Genomic DNA, 22,680 nt, shown 5'->3' with positions numbered 1-22,680 from the left:
TAGGTATGACACCTAGATCGGATATGAACTCCTTCATCCAGACTCCTTCGTTCGCTGCTTCCGAAGCAGCTATGTACTCCGCTTCACATGTAGATCCCGCTACAACGCTTTGTTTAGAACTGCACCAACTGACAGCTCCACCGTTTAATGTAAACAGGTATCCGGTTTGTGATTTAGAATCGTCCGGATCAGTGTCAAAACTTGCATCAACGTAACCTTTTACGGTGAGCTCTTTGTCACCTCCATATACGAGAAACATATCCTTAGTCCTTTTCAGGTATTTCAGGATGTTCTTGACCGCTGTCCAGTGATCCACTCCTGGATTACTTTGGTACCTCCCTGCTAAACTTATAGCAAGGCACACATCAGGTCCGGTACACAGCATTGCATACATGATAGAGCCTATGGCTGATGCATAGGGAACATCTTTCATATTCTCTCTATCTTCTGCAGTGGTCGGGCATTGAGTCTTACTCAACTTCACACCTTGTAACACAGGCAAGAATCCTTTCTTTTCTTGATCCATTTTGAATTTCATCAAAATCTTGTCAAGGTATGTGCTTTGTGAAAGTCCAATCAAGCGTCTTGATCTATCTCTATAGATCTTAATGCCTAATATGTAAGCAGCTTCACCGAGGTCTTTCATTGAAAAACTGTTATTTAAGTATCCCTTTATGCTATCCAGAAATTCTATATCATTTCCAATCAGCAATATGTCATCCACATATAATATTAGAAATGCTACAGAGCTCCCACTCACTTTCTTGTAAATACAGGCTTCTCCGAAAGTCTGTATAAAACCAAATGCTTTGATCACACTATCAAAGCGTTTATTCCAACTCCGAGAGGCTTGCACCAGTCCATAAATGGATCGCTGGAGCTTGCACACTTTGTTAGCTCCCTTCGGATCGACAAAACCTTCCGGTTGCATCATATACAACTCTTCTTCCAGAAATCCATTCAAGAATGCAGTTTTGACATCCATCTGCCAAATTTCATAATCATAAAATGCGGCAATCGCTAACATGATTCGGACGGACTTAAGCATCGCTACGGGTGAGAAGGTCTCATCGTAGTCAATCCCTTGAACTTGTCGAAAACCTTTTGCGACAAGTCGAGCTTTGTAGATAGTAATATTACCATCAGCGTCAGTCTTCTTCTTAAAGATCCATTTATTCTCAATTGCTTGCCGATCATCGGGCAAGTCAACCAAAGTCCATACTTTGTTCTCATACATGGATCCCATCTCAGATTTCATGGCTTCAAGCCACTTTGCGGAATCTGGGCTCACCATCGCTTCTTCATAGTTCGTAGGTTCATCATGATCTAGTAGCATGACTTCTAGAACAGGATTACCGTACCACTCTGGTGCGGATCTTACTCTGGTTGATCTACAAGGTTCAGTAGTATCTTGTTCTGAAGTTTCATGATCATTATCATTAACTTCCTCACTTATTGGTGTAAGTGTCGCAGAAACAGTTTTCTGTGATGTACTACTTTCCAATAAGGGAGCAGGTACAGTTACCTCGTCAAGTTCTACTTTCCTCCCACTCACTTCTTTCGAGAGAAACTCCTTCTCAAGAAAGTTTCCGAATTTAGCAACAAAAGTCTTGCCTTCGGATCTGTGATAGAAGGTGTATCCAATAGTTTCCTTTGGATATCCTATGAAGACACATTTCTCCGATTTGGGTTCGAGCTTATCAGGTTGAAGCTTTTTCACATAAGCATCGCAGCCCCAAACTTTAAGAAACGACAACTTTGGTTTCTTGCCAAACCACAGTTCATAAGGCGTCGTCTCAACGGATTTTGATGGTGCCCTATTTAACGTGAATGCGGCCGTCTCTAGAGCGTATCCCCAAAATGATAGCGGTAAATCAGTAAGAGACATCATAGATCGCACCATATCTAGTAAAGTACGATTACGACATTCGGACACACCATTACGCTGTGGTGTTCCGGGTGGCGTGAGTTGCGAAACTATTCCACAATTTTTCAAACGTACACCAAACTCGTAACTCAAATATTCTCCTCCACGATCAGATCGTAGAAACTTTATTTTCTTGTTACGATGATTTTCAACTTCACTCTGAAATTCTTTGAACTTTTCAAATGTTTCAGACTTATGTTTCATTAAGTAGATATATCCATATCTGCTCAAATCATCTGTGAAGGTGAGAAAATAACGATATCCGCCACGAGCCTCAATATTCATCGGACCACATACATCGGTATGTATGATTTCCAACAAATCTGTTGCTCTCTCCATAGTACCGGAGAACGGTGTTTTAGTCATCTTGCCCATGAGGCACGGTTCGCAAGTACCAAGTGATTCATAATCAAGTGGTTCCAAATGTCCATAAGTATGGAGTTTCTTCATGCGCTTTACACCGATATGACCTAAACGACAGTGCCACAAATAAGTTGCACTTTCATTATCAACTCTACGTCTTTTGGCTTCAACATTATGAATATGTGTATTACTACTATCGAGATTCAATAAAAATAGACCACTCTTCAAGGGTGCATGACCATAAAAGATATTACTCATATAAATAGAACAACCATTATTCTCTGATTTAAATGAGTAACCGTCTCGCATTAAACAAGATCCAGATATAATGTTCATGCTCAACGCTGGCACCAAATAACAATTATTTAGGTCTAATATTAATCCCGAAGGTAGATGTAGAGGTAGCGTGCCGACTGCGATCACATCGACTTTGGAACCGTTTCCCACGCGCATCGTCACCTCGTCCTTAGCCAATCTTCGCTTAATCCGTAGCCCCTGTTTCGAGTTGCAAATATTAGCAACAGAACCAGTATCAAATACCCAGGTGCTACTGCGAGCATTAGTAAGGTACACATCAATAACATGTATATCACATATACCTTTGTTCTCCTTGCCATCCTTCTTATCCGCCAAATACTTGGGGCAGTTCCGCTTCCAGTGACCAGTCTGCTTGCAGTAGAAGCACTCAGTTTCAGGCTTAGGTCCAGACTTGGGTTTCTTCTCCTGAGCAGCAACTTGTTTGCCGTTCTTCTTGAAGTTCCCCTTCTTCTTCCCTTTGCCCTTTTTCTTGAAACTAGTGGTTTTGTTAACCATCAACACTTGATGCTCCTTTTTGATTTCTACCTCCGCAGCTTTCAGCATTGCGAAGAGCTCGGGAATAGTCTTGTTCATCCCTTGCATATTATAGTTCATCACGAAGCTCTTGTAGCTTGGTGGCAGTGATTGGAGAATTCTGTCAATGACGCAATCATCTGGAAGATTAACTCCCAATTGAATCAAGTGATTATTATACCCAGATATTTTGAGTATATGCTCACTGACAGAACTGTTCTCCTCCATCTTGCAGCTATAGAACTTATTGGAGACTTCATATCTCTCAATTCAGGCATTTGCTTGAAATATTAACTTCAACTCCTGGAACATCTCATATGCTCCATGACGTTCAAAACGTCGTTGAAGTCCCGATTCTAAGCCGTAAAGCATGGCACACTGAACTATCGAGTAGTCATCAGCTTTGCTCTGCCAGACGTTCATAACATCTGGTGTTGCTCCAGCAGCAAGCCTGGCACCCAGCGGTGCTTCCAGGACGTAATTCTTCTGTGCAGCAATGAGGATAATCCTCAAGTTACGGACCCAGTCCGTGTAATTGCTACCATCATCTTTCAACTTTGCTTTCTCAAGGAACGCATTAAAATTCAATGGAACAACAGCACGAGCCATCTATCTACAATCAACATAAACAAGCAAGATACTATCAGGTACTAAGTTCATGATAAATTTAAGTTCAGTTAATCATATTACTTAAGAACTCCCACTTAGATAGACATCCCTCTAATCCTCTAAGTGATCACGTGATCCAAATCAACTAAACCATGTCCGATCATCACGTGAGATGGAGTAGTTTCATCGGTGAACATCATTATGTTGATCATATCTACTATATGATTCACGCTCGACCTTTCGGTCTCCGTGTTCCGAGGCCATATCTGTATATGCTTGACTCGTAAAGTATAACCTGAGTATTCCGCGTGTGCAACTGTTTTGCACCCGTTGTATTTGAACGTAGAGCCTATCACACCCGATCATCACGTGGTGTCTCAGCACGAAGAACTTTCGCAACGGTGCATACTCAGGGAGAACACTTCTTGATAATTTAGTGAGAGATCATCTTATAATGCTACCGTCAATCAAAGCAAGATAAGATGCATAAAAAGATAAACATCACATGCAATCAATATAAGTGATATGATATGGCCATCATCATCTTGTGCTTGTGATCTCCATCTCCGAAGCACCGTCATGATCACCATCGTCACCGGCGCGACACCTTGATCTCCATCGTAGCATCGTTGTCGTCTCGCCAATCTTATGCTTCCACGACTATCACTACCGTTTAGTAATAAAGTAAAGCATTACATCGCGATTGCATTGCATACAATAAAGCGACAACCATATGGCTCCTGCCAGTTGCCGATAACTTGGTTACAAAACATGATCATCTCATACAATAAAAATCAGCATCATGCCTTGACCATATCACATCACCACATGCCCTGCAAAAACAAGTTAGACGTCCTCTACTTTGTTGTTGCATGTTTTACGTGGCTGCTACGGGCTTAAGTAAGAACCAATCTCACCTACGCATCAAAACCACAACGATAGTTTGTCAAATAGACTCCGTTTTAACCTTCGCAAGGACCGGGCATAGCCATACTTGGTTCATCTAAAGTTGGAGAGACAGTCGCCCGCAAGCCACCTGTGTGCAAAGCACGTCGGGAGAACCGGTCTCACGTAAGCGTACGCGTAATGTTGTTCCGGGTCGTCTCGTCCAACAATACCGCCAAACCAAAGTATGACATGCTGGTAGGTAGTATGACTTGTATCGTCCACAACTCACTTGTGTTCTACTCGTGCATATAACATCAACATAAATAACCTAGGCTCGGATGCCACTGTTGGGTTTCGTAGTAATTTCAAAAAATTTCCTACGCACACGCAAGATCATGTGATGCATAGCAACGAGGGGAAGAGTGTTGTCTACGTACCCAACGCAGACCGACTGCGGAAGCGATGACACGACGTAGAGGAAGTAGTCGTACGTCTTCACGATCCAACCGATCAAGCACCGAAACTACGGCACCTCCGAGTTCGAGCACACGTTCAGCTCGATGACGATCCCCGGACTCCGATCCAGCAAAGTGTCGGGGAAGAGTTTCGTCAGCACGACGGCATGGTGACGATCTTGATGAACTACAACAGCAGGGCTTCGCCTAAACTCCGCTACAGTATTATCGAGGTATATGGTGGCAGGGGGCACCGCACACGGCTAAGTAATAGATCACGTGGATCAACTTGTGTGTCTAGAGGTGCCCCCTGGCTCCGCATATAAAGGAGCCAAGGGGGAGGGCTGGCCGGCCAAGGAGAGGAGGCGCAGGAGAGTCCTACTCCCTCTGGGAGTAGGATTCCTCCCCCCAATCCTAGTCCAACTAGGATTCCTCGGAGGGGAAGTGAGAGAGGGGGGCCGGCCACCTTCTCCTAGTCCTAATAGGACTAGGGGAGGGGGAAGTGGCGCAGCCACCTTGGGCTGCCCCTTTCTCCTTTCCACTAAGGCCCATGAAGGCCCATATGGCTCCCGGGGGGTTCCGGTAACCCTCCCGGTACTCCTTGTCCGTTATCACCCGGAACACTTCCGATGTCCAAACATAGGCTTCCAATATATCAATCTTTACGTCTCGACCATTTCGAGACTCCTTGTAATGTCCGTTATCACATCCGGGACTCCGAACAACCTTCAGTAAATCAAAATGCATAAACTCATAATATAACTGTCATCGTAACCTTAAGCGTGCGGACCCTACGGGTTCGAGAACAATGTAGACATGACCGAGACATGTCTCCGGTCAATAACCAATAGCGGGACCTGGATGCCCATATTGGCTCCTACATATTCTACGAAGATCTTTATCGGTCAGACCGCATAACAACATACGTTGTTCCCTTTGTCATCGGTATGTTACTTGCCCGAGATTCGATCGTCGGTATCCAATACCTAGTTCAATCTCGTTACCGGCAAGTCTCTTTACTCGTTCCGTAATACATCATCTCACAACTAACATATTAGTTGTAATGCTTGCAAGGCTTATGTGATGTGTATTACCGAGAGGGCCCAGAGATACCTCTCCGACAATCGGAGTGACAAATCCTAATCTCGAAATACGCCAACCCAACATCTACCTTTGGAGACACATGTAATGCTCCTTTATAATCACCCAGTTACGTTGTGACGTTTGGTAGCACCCAAAGTGTTCCTCCGGTAAATGGGAGTTGCATAATCTCATAGTCATAGGAACATGTATAAGTCATGAAGAAAGCAATAGCAACATACTAAATGATCGGGTGCTAAGCTAATGGAATGGGTCATGTCAATCAGATCATTCGACTAATGATGTGACCTCGTTAATCAAACAACTCATTGTTCATGGTTAGGAAACATAACCATCTTTGATTAACGAGCTAGTCAAGTAGAGGCATACTAGTGACACTTTGTTTGTCTATGTATTCACACATGTATTATGTTTCCGGTTAATACAATTCTAGAATGAATAATAAACATTTATCATGATTATAAGGAAACAAATAATAACTTCATTATTGCCTCTAGGGCGTATTTCCTTCAAAAACCCTATGTCCTGCTTGATTAATATTGATGATATGGGTAGTACAAGAGTAGATCTACCACGACATCATCGAGGCTAAACCCTAGAAGCTAGCCTATGGTATGATTGTTGATGTGTATGTTCTATCGACTAGCCTGGCCCTGGTTTATATAATGCACCAGAGGCCTAGGTTAACAAGAGTCCTAGCCGAATACGCCGGTGGGAAGAAGTCCTTGTCTTGATCGCCAAGTCTTGTGGAATCTTCCTTGTATGCGGCAGCTGTCCGAACTGGCCCATGAGTATAAGGCCACGGGGGTCCTCGCCCCAATCTATTAGATCGGGAGAGGACGTGTTGCATACCCCCTAGTCCAGGACACCGTTAGGTAAACCGGAGGAAGGCCTCGCATACAACAATAAATGTCGTGATATGAAGAAAGGAGTCCGGAGCTAGATCATGGAAATCTAGCCCGTAGTAAAACATCAAGCCCCTGACAAAAGGATCCAAAGCAAGGCTTAGACCTGGGAGGAAGTGGGAGACGAACATGACGCTCTCGTTGGGTTCGGGGGAGGGGACGGCCTGCCCCCGGGGAGGCAGCCGATGCGGAATCTCGGCGGTCAGATATCTGGCCTCCCTTAACTTTTTGATGTCTTCTTCCGTGACGGAGGAAGGCACCCATTGGCCTTGAAGGCTAGATCCGGACATGACTGAAGGTTCGGAGCACCTGACCTGAGCTTTGGGCATTGGAGCTTGAGGTGGGGGAAGGGTTCGATTGAGCACGGGAGGGAAAAATAAAAGCCTCGTCCCTTTATAAAGAGGGTGAATATCAAGTGTCCTCTCCGTGCCCGTTTGGACTTGCCTATAATCTAGGAGTCCTAGAAGCGGTGGGGTTACCCACGCCCGTATTGATGAGAATCTCGGAATAAGGGGACACGATCTCTGCTTTAACAAGACGTGCCAAGGAAATCGCCTCGCATGACGCGCTGAGGTGGGATAATGAAACGACTCGGATAAAGGCTTGGCCGTGGTGTGTCACACTATGGAATACGTCAGCAGATTAGATTGGTGTAAATGTTATTCTCTCTATGGCAATATGTGGAAAACTTATTTTGTAGAGCCGGACACTATCTTTGTGTCTAAAATCTTCTATGGAGTACTTGGAGGAGGAACCCTCCATGCAATGCCGAAGACAATCTGCGCGCCGGACTCGTCGTCACTGAAGCCTGGTTCAAGGGCTACTGAGGGAGTCCTAGATTAGGGGGTGTTCGGATAGCCGGACTATACCTTCAGCCGGACTCCTGGACTATGAAGATACAAGATTGGAGACTTCGTCCCGTGTCCGGAAGGGACTTTCTTTGGCGTGGAAGGGAAGCTTGGAAATACGGATATTCAGATCTCCTACCATTGTAACCGACGGTATGTAACCCTAACCATCTCCGGTGTCTATATAAACTGGAGGGTTTTAGTCCGTAGGACAACATACACATCAACAATCATACCAAAGGCTAGCTTCTAGGGTTTAGCCTCTCTGATCTCGTGGTAGATCTACTCTTGTACTACCCATATCATCAATATTAATCAAGCAGGACGTAGGGTTTTACCTCCATCAAGAGGGCCCAAACCTAGGTAAAACTTCGTGTCCCTTGCCTCCTATTACCATCCGGCCTATACGCACAGTTCGGGACCCCCTACCCGAGATCCACAGGTTTTGTCACCGACATTAATCTTGTCTAGTCGACTCACTAACTCTTTGACTACAGAATTCTGCCAAAACTTTGACGAGGAAACTGGAAGGATCGAGACGGGTTTAGACCCTATCGTTTCTCTGGTCGGCGACGAGGCTGCCATGAATGTGCTCCGACTGGAATCCCGTGTCGCTAGCGTCACAAGTTACCTCGCTCATCTGAAGGTGGCAGTTTCACGGATCGACTCATCACTCTGGCCAGTGGCGACGCTTCAAAATGACCTCAAATCTTTGATGACTCGGCTCAACGAGATTCCTGGTCGAGTGCAAGACTGGAAGAAGTCCTCTGCCCGGTGTGGTGCTGATGTGGCGTTGTCCTTGGTAAGGGTCCACTGCAAGGAAGCTCGCGAAGACAAGCTGGCGGTGATCAAGGTCGCCAACACCAAAATGCACGACTTCCAGTCCTTTATGGAGACATTCATCGCTGCTCCCACTCGGATAGCAGATGGAATCAACTTGGACGAATTCGTCGAACCTGCCAGCCCTCCTCCTAACGAGTGAACAAACTATGAGAAGGTTGCAGTAACCATTAAACTCCTTCGGGCCTGATGCTCAAATACTTTTGATTTGTCGCATGGAACTTTAGGATTTATCCGAACTGCTTTTGAGTATGATTGCGATTGCTTTTGGAATCTGCTCCCTATTTGGAATGACCTTCGTGTTTGAGATGCACCCTTGAAATGGAGACTTCAATCGAACTCGCTTTGTCGTCTTTGCGGACAAGGATAGAGCGCACATTGTATTTGTGGCGTAGCTCGAAGGAGAAGGTTGCAGTCGACCTGTGCCCCATCATCCTTGCAGACAAGGAGGGAGCGTACGTTGTATTTGTGTCATAGCTCGAAGGAGAAGGTTGCAGTCGATCTGTGCCTCATTGTCCTTGCAGACAAGGATGGAGCGTACTTTGTATTTGTGGCGTAGCTCGAAGGGGAAGGTTGCAGTCGACCTGTGCCTCATCGTCCTAGCAGACAAGGATGGAGCGTATGTTGTATTTGTGGCGTAGCTCAAAGGAGAAGGTTGAAGTCGACCTGTGCCTAATCGTCCTTGTGGACAAGGATGGAGCATGTGTTGTATTTGTGGCGTAGCTCAAAGGAGAAGGTTGAAGTCGACCTGCGCCTCGTCGTCCCTGCGGACAAGGATGGAGCGCACATTGTATTTGTGCCTCGTCGTCCCTGTGGTCGACCTGCAACTCGTCGGTCCTGCGGGTGAGAGCTGGACTGCAGCAAAGCCCCCGAGTGGGAGGATTGCTCACCACTCGGCAGGATTTTTTAAAATTAGGCGAGTACTGGACTGCAGCTAATCCCCCGAGTCGGAGGGTTGCTCACCACTCGGTAGGATTTTACAAACTTAGTTGAGTACTGGACTGCAGCAAAGCCCCCGAGTGGGAGGATTGCTCACCACTCGGCAGGATTTTTAAAATTTAGGCGAGTACTGGACTGTAGCTAAGCCCCCGAGTGGGAGGGTTTCTCACCACTCGGTAAGATTTTACAAACTTAGGCGAGTACTGGACTGGAGCAAAGCCACCGAGTGGGAGGATTGCTCCCACTCGGCAGGATTTTTTAAACTTAGGTGAGTACTGGACTGCAGTTAAGCCCCCGAGTGGGAGGGTTGCTCACCACTCGGTAGGATTTTACAAACTTAGGCGAGTACTTGTCTGCAGCTAAGCCCCCGAGTGGGAGGATTGCTCATCATTCTACAGGATTTTTTAAACTTAGGCGAGTACTGTACTGCAGCTAAGCCCCGAGTTGGAAGGTTGCTCACCACTCGGCAGGATTTTTTAAACTTAGGCGAGTACTGGACTGCAGCTAAGGCCCCAAGTGGGAGGGTTGCTCACCACTCGGTAGGATTTTACAAACTAAGGCCAGTACTGGACTGCAGCTAAGCCCCCGAGTGGGAGGATTCCTCATCACTCAGCAGGATTTTTTAAACTTAGGCGAGTACTAGACTGCAGCTAAGCCCCCGGCTGGGACGGTTGCTCACCACTCAGTAGGATTTTACGAACATAGGACGAGTACTAGACTACAGCTAAGCCCCCGAGTGGGAGGGTTGCTCATCACTCGACGGGATTTTTTAACTTATGCGAGTACTGGACTACAGCTAAGCCCCCGAGTGGGAGGGTTGCTCAACACTCGGCAGGATTTTTTAAACTTAGGTGAGTACTGCACTGCAGCTAAGCCCCCAAGTGGGAGGCTTGCTCACCACTCGGTAGGATTTTACAAACTTAGGCGAGTACTGGACTGCAGCTAAGCCCCCGAGTGGGAGGATTTCTCATCACTCGGCAGGATTTTTTAAACTTAGTCGAGTACTGGACTGCAGCTAAGCCCCCGAGTGGGAGGATTGCTCACCACTCGGCAGGATTTTTGAAACTTAGGCGAGTACTGGACTGCAGCTAAACCCCCGAGTGGGAGGATTGCTCACCACTCGGCAGGATTTTTTAAACTTAGGCGAGTACTGGACTGCAGCTAAGCCCCCCAGTGGGAGGGTTTCTCACCACTCGGTAGGATTTTACAAACTTAGGCGAGTACTGGACTATAGCTAAGCCCCCGAGTGGGAGGATTGCTCACCACTCGGCAGTATTTTTTAAACTTAGGCGAGTACTAGACTGCAGCTAAGCCCCCAAGTGGGAGGGTTGCTCACTACTCGGTTGGAGTTTACAAACTTAGGCGAGTACTGGAGTGGAGCAAAACCCCCAAGTGGGAGGATTGCTCACCACTCGGCAGGATTTTTTAAACTTAGGCGAGTACTGTACTGCAGCTAAGCCCCCGAGTGGGAGGGTTGCTCACCACTCAGTAGGATTTTACAAACTTAGGCGAGTACTGGACTATAGCTAAGCCCCCGAATGGGAGGATTGCTCACCACTCTGCAGGATTTTTTAAACTTAGGCGAGTACTGGACTGCAGTTAAGCCCCCGAGTGGGAGGGTTGCTCACCACTTGGTAGGATTTTACAAACATAGGCGACTACTGGACTGCAGCTATGCCCCCGAGTGGGAGGATTGCTAATCACTCGACAGGATTTTTTAAACTTAGGCGAGTACTGTACTGCAGCTAAGCCCCTAGTGGGAGGGTTGCTCACCACTCGGCAGGACTTTTTAAAATTAGGCGAGTACTGGACTACAACTAAGCCCCCGAGTGGGAGGGTTGCTCACCACTCGGTAGGATTTTACAAACATAGGCGAGTACTGGACTGCAACTAAGCCCCCGAGTGGGAGGATTGCTCACCACTCGGCAGGATTTTTAAAATTTAGGCGAGTACTGGACTGTAGCTAAGCCCCCGAGTGGGAGGGTTGCGCACCACTCGGTAAGATTTTACAAACTTAGGCGAGTACTGGACTGGAGCAAAGCCCTCGAGTGGGAGGATTGCTCCCACTCGGTAGGATTTTTTAAACTTAGGCGAGTACTGGACTGCAGCTAAGCCCCCCAGTGGGATGGTTTCTCACCACTCGGTAGGATTTTACAAACTTAGGCGAGTACTGGACTGTAGCTAAGCCCCGAGTGGGAGGATTGCTCACCACTCGGCAGCATTTTTTAAACTTAGGCGAGTACTGGACTACAGCTAAGCCCCCGAGTGGGAGGGTTGCTCACTACTTGGTTGGAGTTTACAAAGTTAGGCGAGTACTGGAGTGCAGCTAAGCCCCCGAGTGGGAGGGTTGCTCACCACTCGGTAGGATTTTACAAACATGGGCGAGTACTGGACTGCAGCTAAGCCCGCGAGTGGGAGGATTGCTCACCACTCGGCAGGATTTTTTAAACTTAGGCGAGTACTGGACTGCAACTAAGCCCCCGAGTGGGAGGGTTGCTCACAACTCGGTAGGATTTTACAAACATAGGCGAGTACTGGACTGCAGCTAAGCCCCCGAGTGGGAGGATTGCTCACCACTCGGCAGGATTTTTAAAATTTAGGCGAGTACTGGACTGTAGCTAAGCCCCCGAGTGGGAGGGTTGCGCACCACTCGGTAAGATTTTACAAACTTAGGCGAGTACTGGACTGGAGCAAAGCCCCCCAGTGGTAGGATTGCTCCCACTCGGCAGGATTTTTTAAACATAGGTGAGTACTGGACTGCAGTTAAGCCCCCGAGTGGGAGGGTTGCTCACCACTCGGTAGGATTTTACAAACTTAGGTGAGTACTTGTCTGCAGCTAAGCCCCCGAGTGGGAGGTTTGCTCATCATTCGACAGGATTTTTTAAACTTAGGCGAGTACTGTACTGCAGCTAAGCCCCGAGTTGGAAGGTTGCTCACCACTCGGCAGGATTTTTTAAACTTAGGCGAGAACTGGACTGCAGCTAAGGCCCCAAGTGGGAGGGTTGCTCACCACTCGGTAAGATTTTACAAACTAAGGCCAGTACTGGACTTCAGCTAAGCCCCCGAGTGGGAGGATTCCTCATCACTCAGCAGGATTTTTTAAAATTAGGCGAGTACTGGACTGCAGCTAAGCCCCCGGCTGGGACGGTTGCTCACCACTCATTAGGATTTTACAAACATAGGCGAGTACTGGACTACAGCTAAGCCCCCGAGTGGGAGGGTTGCTCATCACTCGACGGGATTTTTTAACTTATGCGAGTGCTGGACTACAGCTAAGCCCCCGAGTGGGAGGGTTGCTCACCACTCGGCAGGATTTTTTAAACTTAGGCGAGTACTGCACTGCAGCTAAGCCCCCAAGTGGGAGGGTTGCTCACAACTCGGTCGGATTTTACAAAATTAGGCGAGTACTGGACTGCAGCTAAGCCCCCGGGTGGTAGGATTTCTCATCACTCGGCAGGATTTTTTAAACTTAGTCGAGTACTGGACTGCAGCTAAGCCCCCGAGTGGGAGGATTGCTCACCACTCGGCAGGATTTTTTAAACTTAGGCGAGTACTGGACTGCAGCTAAGCCCCCAAGTGGGAGGATTTCTCACCACTCGGCAGGATTTTTTAAACTTAGGCGAGTACTGGACTGCAGCTAAGCCCCCAGTGGGAGGGTTTCTCACCACTCGGTAGGATTTTACAAACTTAGGCGAGTACTGGACTATAGCTAAGACCCTGAGTGGGAGGATTGCTCACCACTCGGCAGCATTTTTTAAACTTAGGCGAGTACTGGACTGCAGCTAAGCCCCCGAGTGGGAGGGTTGCTCACTACTCGGTTGGAGTTTACAAACTTAGGCGAGTACTGGAGTGCAGCTAAGCCCCCGAGTGGGAGGGTTGCTCACCACTCGGTAGGATTTTACAAACATAGGCGAGTACTGGGCTGCAGCTAAGCCCCCGAGTGGGAGGATTGCTCACCACTCGGCAGGATTTTTTAAACTTAGGCGAGTACTGGACTGCAGCTAAGCCCCCGAGTGGGAGGATTGCTCACCACTCGGCAGGATTTTTTAAACTTAGGCGAGTACTGGACTGCAGCTAAGCGCCCCAGTGGGAGGGTTTCTCACCACTCGGTAGGATTTTACAAACTTAGGCGAGTACTGGACTGTAGCTAAGCCCCCGAGTGGGAGGATTGCTCACCACTCGGCAGTATTTTTTAAACTTAGGCGAGTACTGGACTGCAGCTAAGCCCCCAAGTGGGAGGGTTGCTCACTACTCGGTTGGAGTTTACAAACTTAGGCGAGTACTGGAGTGGAGCAAAACCCCCAAGTGGGAGGATTGCTCACCACTCGGCAGGATTTTTTAAACTTAGGCGAGTACTGTAATGCAGCTAGGCCCCCAAGTGGGAGGGTTGCTCACCACTCAGTAGGATTTTACAAACTTAGGCGAGTACTGGACTGCAGCTAAGCCCCCGAATGGGAGGATTGCTCACCACTCGGCAGGATTTTTTAAACTTAAGCGAGTACTGGACTGCAGTTAAGCCCCCGAGTGGGAGGATTGCTCATCACTCGGCAGGATTTTCTAAACTTAGGCGAGTACTGGACTGCAGCTAAGCCCCCGAGTGGGAGGATTTCTCATCACTCAGCAGGATTTTTTAAACTTAGTCGAGTACTGGACTGCAGCTAAGCCCCCGAGTGGGAGGATTGCTCACCACTCGGCAGGATTTTTTAAACTTAGGCGAGTACTGGACTGCAGCTAAACCCCCGAGTGGGAGGATTGCTCACCACTCAGCAGGATTTTTTAAACTTAGGCGAGTACTGGACTGCAGCTAAGCCCCCCAGTGGGAGGGTTTCTCACCACTCGGTAGGATTTTACAAACTTAGGCGGGTACTGGACTGTAGCTAAGCCCCCGAGTGGGAGGATTGCTCACCACTCGGCAGTATTTTTTAAACTTAGGCGAGTACTGGACTGCAGCTAAGCCCCCAAGTGGGAGGGTTGCTCACCACTCGGTTGGAGTTTACAAACTTAGGCGAGTACTGGAGTGGAGCAAAACCCCCAAGTGGGAGGATTGCTCACCACTCGGCAGGATTTTTTAAACTTAGGCGAGTACTGGACTGCAGTTAAGCCCCCGAGTGGGAGGATTGCTCATCACTCGGCAGGATTTTTTAAACTTAGGCGAGTACTGGACTGCAGCCAAGCCCCCGAGTGGGAGGATTTCTCATCACTCGGCAGGATTTTTTAAACTTAGTCGAGTACTGGACTACAGCTAAGCCCCCGAGTGGGAGGATTGCTCACCACTCGGCAGGATTTTTTAAACTTAGGCGAGTACTGGACTGCAGCTAAACCCCCGAGTGGGAGGATTGCTCACCACTCGGCAAGATTTTTTAAACTTAGGCGAGTACTGGACTATAGCTAAGACCCTTAGTGGGAGGATTGCTCACCACTCGGCAGCATTTTTTAAACTTAGGCGAGTACTGGACTGTAGCTAAGCCCCCGAGTGGGAGGGTTGCTCACTACTCGGTTGGAGTTTACAAACTTAGGCGAGTACTGGAGTGCAGCTAAGCCCCCGAGTGGGAGGGTTGCTCACCACTCGGTAGGATTTTACAAACATAGGCGAGTACTGGGCTGCAGCTAAGCCCCCGAGTGGGAGGATTGCTCACCACTCGGCAGGATTTTTTAAACTTAGGCGAGTACTGGACTGCAGCTAAACCCCCGAGTGGGAGGATTGCTCACCACTCGGCAGGATTTTTTAAACTTAGGCGAGTACTGGACTGCAGCTAAGCCCCCCAGTGGGAGGGTTTCTCACCACTCGGTAGGATTTTACAAACTTAGGCGAGTACTGGACTGTAGCTAAGCCCCCGAGTGGGAGGATTGCTCACCACTCGGCAGTATTTTTTAAACTTAGGCGAGTACTGGACTGCAGCTAAGCCCCCAAGTGGGAGGGTTGCTCACTACTCGGTTGGAGTTTACAAACTTAGGCGAGTACTGGAGTGGAGCAAAACCCCCAAGTGGGAGGATTGCTCACCACTCGGCAGGATTTTTTAAACTTAGGCGAGTACTGTAATGCAGCTAGGCCCCCAAGTGGGAGGGTTGCTCACCACTCAGTAGGATTTTACAAACTTAGGCGAGTACTGGACTGCAGCTAAGCCCCCGAATGGGAGGATTGCTCACCACTCGGCAGGATTTTTTAAACTTAAGCGAGTACTGGACTGCAGTTAAGCCCCCGAGTGGGAGGATTGCTCATCACTCGGCAGGATTTTCTAAACTTAGGCGAGTACTGGACTGCAGCTAAGCCCCCGAGTGGGAGGATTTCTCATCACTCAGCAGGATTTTTTAAACTTAGTCGAGTACTGGACTGCAGCTAAGCCCCCGAGTGGGAGGATTGCTCACCACTCGGCAGGATTTTTTAAACTTAGGCGAGTACTGGACTGCAGCTAAACCCCCGAGTGGGAGGATTGCTCACCACTCAGCAGGATTTTTTAAACTTAGGCGAGTACTGGACTGCAGCTAAGCCCCCCAGTGGGAGGGTTTCTCACCACTCGGTAGGATTTTACAAACTTAGGCGGGTACTGGACTGTAGCTAAGCCCCCGAGTGGGAGGATTGCTCACCACTCGGCAGTATTTTTTAAACTTAGGCGAGTACTGGACTGCAGCTAAGCCCCCAAGTGGGAGGGTTGCTCACCACTCGGTTGGAGTTTACAAACTTAGGCGAGTACTGGAGTGGAGCAAAACCCCCAAGTGGGAGGATTGCTCACCACTCGGCAGGATTTTTTAAACTTAGGCGAGTACTGGACTGCAGTTAAGCCCCCGAGTGGGAGGATTGCTCATCACTCGGCAGGATTTTTTAAACTTAGGCGAGTACTGGACTGCAGCCAAGCCCCCGAGTGGGAGGATTTCTCATCACTCGGCAGGATTTTTTAAACTTAGTCGAGTACTGGACTACAGCTAAGCCCCCGAGTGGGAGGATTGCTCACCACTCGGCAGGATTTTTTAAACTTAGGCGAGTACTGGACTGCAGCTAAACCCCCGAGTGGGAGGATTGCTCACCACTCGGCAAGATTTTTTAAACTTAGGCGAGTACTGGACTATAGCTAAGACCCTTAGTGGGAGGATTGCTCACCACTCGGCAGCATTTTTTAAACTTAGGCGAGTACTGGACTGTAGCTAAGCCCCCGAGTGGGAGGGTTGCTCACTACTCGGTTGGAGTTTACAAACTTAGGCGAGTACTGGAGTGCAGCTAAGCCCCCGAGTGGGAGGGTTGCTCACCACTCGGTAGGATTTTACAAACATAGGCGAGTACTGGGCTGCAGCTAAGCCCCCGAGTGGGAGGATTGCTCACCACTCGGCAGGATTTTTTAAACTTAGGCGAGTACTGGACTGCAGCTAAACCCCCGAGTGGGAGGATTGCTCACCACTCGGCAGGATTTTTTAAACTTAGGCGAGTACTGGACTGCAGCTAAGCCCCCCAGTGGGAGGGTTTCTCACCACTCGGTAGGATTTTACAAACTTAGGCGAGTACTGGACTGTAGCTAAGCCCCCGAGTGGGAGGATTGCTCACCACTCGGCAGTATTTTTTAAACTTAGGCGAGTACTGGACTGCAGCTAAGCCCCCAAGTGGGAGGGTTGCTCACTACTCGGTTGGAGTTTACAAACTTAGGCGAGTACTGGAGTGGAGCAAAACCCCCAAGTGGGAGGATTGCTCACCACTCGGCAGGATTTTTTAAACTTAGGCGAGTACTGTAATGCAGCTAGGCCCCCAAGTGGGAGGGTTGCTCACCACTCAGTAGGATTTTACAAACTTAGGCGAGTACTGGACTGCAGCTAAGCCCCCGAATGGGAGGATTGCTCACCACTCGGCAGGATTTTTTAAACTTAAGCGAGTACTGGACTGCAGTTAAGCCCCCGAGTGGGAGGATTGCTCATCACTCGGCAGGATTTTCTAAACTTAGGCGAGTACTGGACTGCAGCTAAGCCCCCGAGTGGGAGGATTTCTCATCACTCAGCAGGATTTTTTAAACTTAGTCGAGTACTGGACTGCAGCTAAGCCCCCGAGTGGGAGGATTGCTCACCACTCGGCAGGATTTTTTAAACTTAGGCGAGTACTGGACTGCAGCTAAACCCCCGAGTGGGAGGATTGCTCACCACTCAGTAGGATTTTTTAAACTTAGGCGAGTACTGGACTGCAGCTAAGCCCCCCAGTGGGAGGGTTTCTCACCACTCGGTAGGATTTTACAAACTTAGGCGGGTACTGGACTGTAGCTAAGCCCCCGAGTGGGAGGATTGCTCACCACTCGGCAGTATTTTTTAAACTTAGGCGAGTACTGGACTGCAGCTAAGCCCCCAAGTGGGAGGGTTGCTCACCACTCGGTTGGAGTTTACAAACTTAGGCGAGTACTAGAGTGGAGCAAAACCCCCAAGTGGGAGGATTGCTCACCACTCGGCAGGATTTTTTAAACTTAGGCGAGTACTGGACTGCAGTTAAGCCCCCGAGTGGGAGGATTGCTCATCACTCGGCAGGATTTTTTAAACTTAGGCGAGTACTGGACTGCAGCCAAGCCCCCGAGTGGGAGGATTTCTCATCACTCGGCAGGATTTTTTAAACTTAGTCGAGTACTGGACTACAGCTAAGCCCCCGAGTGGGAGGATTGCTCACCACTCGGCAGGATTTTTTAAACTTAGGCGAGTACTGGACTGCAGCTAAACCCCCGAGTGGGAGGATTGCTCACCACTCGGCAAGATTTTTTAAACTTAGGCGAGTACTGGACTATAGCTAAGACCCTTAGTGGGAGGATTGCTCACCACTCGGCAGCATTTTTTAAACTTAGGCGAGTACTGGACTGTAGCTAAGCCCCCGAGTGGGAGGGTTGCTCACTACTCGGTTGGAGTTTACAAACTTAGGCGAGTACTGGAGTGCAGCTAAGCCCCCGAGTGGGAGGGTTGCTCACCACTCGGTAGGATTTTACAAACATAGGCGAGTACTGGGCTGCAGCTAAGCCCCCGAGTGGGAGGATTGCTCACCACTCGGCAGGATTTTTTAAACTTAGGCGAGTACTGGACTGCAGCTAAACCCCCGAGTGGGAGGATTGCTCACCACTCGGCAGGATTTTTTAAACTTAGGCGAGTACTGGACTGCAGCTAAGCCCCCCAGTGGGAGGGTTTCTCACCACTCGGTAGGATTTTACAAACTTACGCGAGTACTGGACTGTAGCTAAGCCCCCGAGTGGGAGGATTGCTCACCACTCGGCAGTATTTTTTAAACTTAGGCGAGTACTGGACTGCAGCTAAGCCCCCAAGTGGGAGGGTTGCTCACTACTCGGTTGGAGTTTACAAACTTAGGCGAGTACTGGAGTGGAGTAAAACCCCCAAGTGGGAGGATTGCTCACCACTCGGCAGGATTTTTTAAACTTAGGCGAGTACTGTACTGCAGCTAAGCCCCCAAGTGGGAGGGTTGCTCACCACTCAGTAGGATTTTACAAACTTAGGCGAGTACTGGACTGCAGCTAAGCCCCCGAATGGGAGGATTGCTCACCACTCGGCAGGATTTTTTAAACTTAGGCGAGTACTGGACTGCAGTTAAGCCCCCGAGTGGGAGGATTGCTCATCACTCGGCAGGATTTTTTAAACTTAGGCGAGTACTGGACTGCAGCTAAGCCCCCGAGTGGGAGGTTTTCTCATCACTCGGCAGGATTTTTTAAACTTAGTCGAGTACTGGACTGCAGCTAAGCCCCCGAGTGGGAGGATTGCTCACCACTCGGCAGGATTTTTTAAACTTAGGCGAGTACTGGACTGCAGCTAAACCCCCGAGTGGGAGGATTGCTCACCACTCGGCAAGATTTTTTAAACTTAGGCGAGTACCGGACTGCAGCTAAGCCCCCCAGTGGGAGGGTTTCTCACCACTCGGTAGGATTTTACAAACTTAGGCGAGTACTGGACTGTAGCTAAGCCCCCGAGTGGGAGGATTGCTCACCACTCGGCAGTATTTTTTAAACTTAGGCGAGTACTGGACTGCAGCTAAGCCCCCAAGTGGGAGGGTTTCTCACTACTCGGTTGGAGTTTACAAACTTAGGCGAGTACTGGAGTGGAGCAAAACCCCCAAGTGGGAGGATTGCTCACCACTCGGCAGGATTTTTTAAACTTAGGCGAGTACTGTACTGCAGCTAAGCCCCTGAGTGGGAGGGTTGCTCACCACTCAGTAGGATTTTACAAACTTAGGGGAGTACTGGACTGCAGCTAAGCCCCCGAATGGGAGGATTGCTCACCACTCGGCCGGATTTTTTAAACTTAGGCGAGTACTGGACTGCAGTTAAGCCCCCGAGTGGGAGGGTTGCTCACCACTTGGTAGCATTTTACAAACTTAGGCGACTACTCGACTGCAGCTATGCCCCCGAGTGGGAGGATTGCTAATCACTCGACAGGATTTTTTAAACTTAGGCGAGTACTGTACTGCAGCTAAGCCCCCGAGTGGGAGGGTTGCTCACCACTCGGTAGGATTTTACAAACTAAGGCCAGTACTGGACTTCAGCTAAGCCCCCGAGTGGGAGGATTCCTCATCACTCGACGGGATTTTTTAAACTTAGGCGAGTACTGGACTGCAGCTAAGCCCCCGAGTGGCAGGGTTGCTCACCACTCGGCAGGATTTTTTAAACTTAGGCGAGTACTGCACTGCAGCTAAGCCCCCAAGTGGGAGGGTTGCTCACAACTCGGTAGGATTTTACAAAATTAGGCAAGTACTGGACTGCAGCTAAGCCCCCGAGTGGTAGGATTTCTCATCACTCGGCATGATTTTTTAAACTTAGTCGAGTACTGGACTGCAGCTAAGCCCCCGAGTGGGAGGATTGCTCACCACTCGGCAGGATTTTTTAAACTTAGGCGAGTACTGGACTGCAGCTAAGCCCCCAAGTGGGAGGATTTCTCACCACTCGGCAGGATTTTTTAAACTTAGGCGAGTACTGGACTGCAGCTAAGCCCCCGAGTGGGAGGTTTTCTCATCACTCGGCAGGATTTTTTAAACTTAGTCGAGTACTGGACTGCAGCTAAGCCCCCGAGTGGGAGGATTGCTCACCACTCGGCAGGATTTTTTAAACTTAGGCGAGTACTGGACTGCAGCTAAACCCCCGAGTGGGAGGATTGCTCACCACTCGGCAAGATTTTTTAAACTTAGGCGAGTACCGGACTGCAGCTAAGCCCCCCAGTGGGAGGGTTTCTCACCACTCGGTAGGATTTTACAAACTTAGGCGAGTACTGGACTGTAGCTAAGCCCCCGAGTGGGAGGATTGCTCACCACTCGGCAGTATTTTTTAAACTTAGGCGAGTACTGGACTGCAGCTAAGCCCCCAAGTGGGAGGGTTTCTCACTACTCGGTTGGAGTTTACAAACTTAGGCGAGTACTGGAGTGGAGCAAAACCCCCAAGTGGGAGGATTGCTCACCACTCGGCAGGATTTTTTAAACTTAGGCGAGTACTGTACTGCAGCTAAGCCCCTGAGTGGGAGGGTTGCTCACCACTCAGTAGGATTTTACAAACTTAGGGGAGTACTGGACTGCAGCTAAGCCCCCGAATGGGAGGATTGCTCACCACTCGGCAGGATTTTTTAAACTTAGGCGAGTACTGGACTGCAGTTAAGCCCCCGAGTGGGAGGGTTGCTCACCACTTGGTAGCATTTTACAAACTTAGGCGACTACTCGACTGCAGCTATGCCCCCGAGTGGGAGGATTGCTAATCACTCGACAGGATTTTTTAAACTTAGGCGAGTACTGTACTGCAGTTAAGCCCCCGAGTGGGAGGGTTGCTCACCACTCGGTAGGATTTTACAAACTAAGGCCAGTACTGGACTTCAGCTAAGCCCCCGAGTGGGAGGATTCCTCATCACTCGACGGGATTTTTTAAACTTAGGCGAGTACTGGACTGCAGCTAAGCCCCCGAGTGGCAGGGTTGCTCACCACTCGGCAGGATTTTTTAAACTTAGGCGAGTACTGCACTGCAGCTAAGCCCCCAAGTGGGAGGGTTGCTCACAACTCGGTAGGATTTTACAAAATTAGGCAAGTACTGGACTGCAGCTAAGCCCCCGAGTGGTAGGATTTCTCATCACTCGGCATGATTTTTTAAACTTAGTCGAGTACTGGACTGCAGCTAAGCCCCCGAATGGGAGGATTGCTCACCACTCGGCAGGATTTTTTAAACTTAGGCGAGTACTGGACTGCAGTTAAGCCCCCGAGTGGGAGGGTTGCTCACCACTTGGTAGCATTTTACAAACTTAGGCGACTACTCGACTGCAGCTATGCCCCCGAGTGGGAGGATTGCTAATCACTCGACAGGATTTTTTAAACTTAGGCGAGTACTGTACTGCAGTTAAGCCCCCCAGTGGGAGGGTTTCTCACCACTCGGTAGGATTTTACAAACTTAGGCGAGTACTGGACTGTAGCTAAGCCCCCGAGTGGGAGGATTGCTCACCACTCGGCAGTATTTTTTAAACTTAGGCGAGTACTGGACTGCAGCTAAGCCCCCAAGTGGGAGGGTTGCTCACTACTCGGTTGGAGTTTACAAACTTAGGCGAGTACTGGAGTGGAGCAAAACCCCCAAGTGGGAGGATTGCTCACCACTCGGCAGGATTTTTTAAACTTAGGCGAGTACTGTAATGCAGCTAGGCCCCCAAGTGGGAGGGTTGCTCACCACTCAGTAGGATTTTACAAACTTAGGCGAGTACTGGACTGCAGCTAAGCCCCCGAATGGGAGGATTGCTCACCACTCGGCAGGATTTTTTAAACTTAAGCGAGTACTGGACTGCAGTTAAGCCCCCGAGTGGGAGGATTGCTCATCACTCGGCAGGATTTTCTAAACTTAGGCGAGTACTGGACTGCAGCTAAGCCCCCGAGTGGGAGGATTTCTCATCACTCAGCAGGATTTTTTAAACTTAGTCGAGTACTGGACTGCAGCTAAGCCCCCGAGTGGGAGGATTGCTCACCACTCGGCAGGATTTTTTAAACTTAGGCGAGTACTGGA

Source organism: Triticum urartu, chromosome 5A, assembly GCF_056163025.1.
Source record: "Triticum urartu cultivar PI428250 chromosome 5A, HENAU_Tu73, whole genome shotgun sequence".
In the NCBI taxonomy this organism is placed as follows: domain Eukaryota; kingdom Viridiplantae; phylum Streptophyta; class Magnoliopsida; order Poales; family Poaceae; genus Triticum; species Triticum urartu.
The sequence above is the reverse complement of the archived record's forward strand: the minus strand, read 5'-3'. Positions refer to the sequence as shown.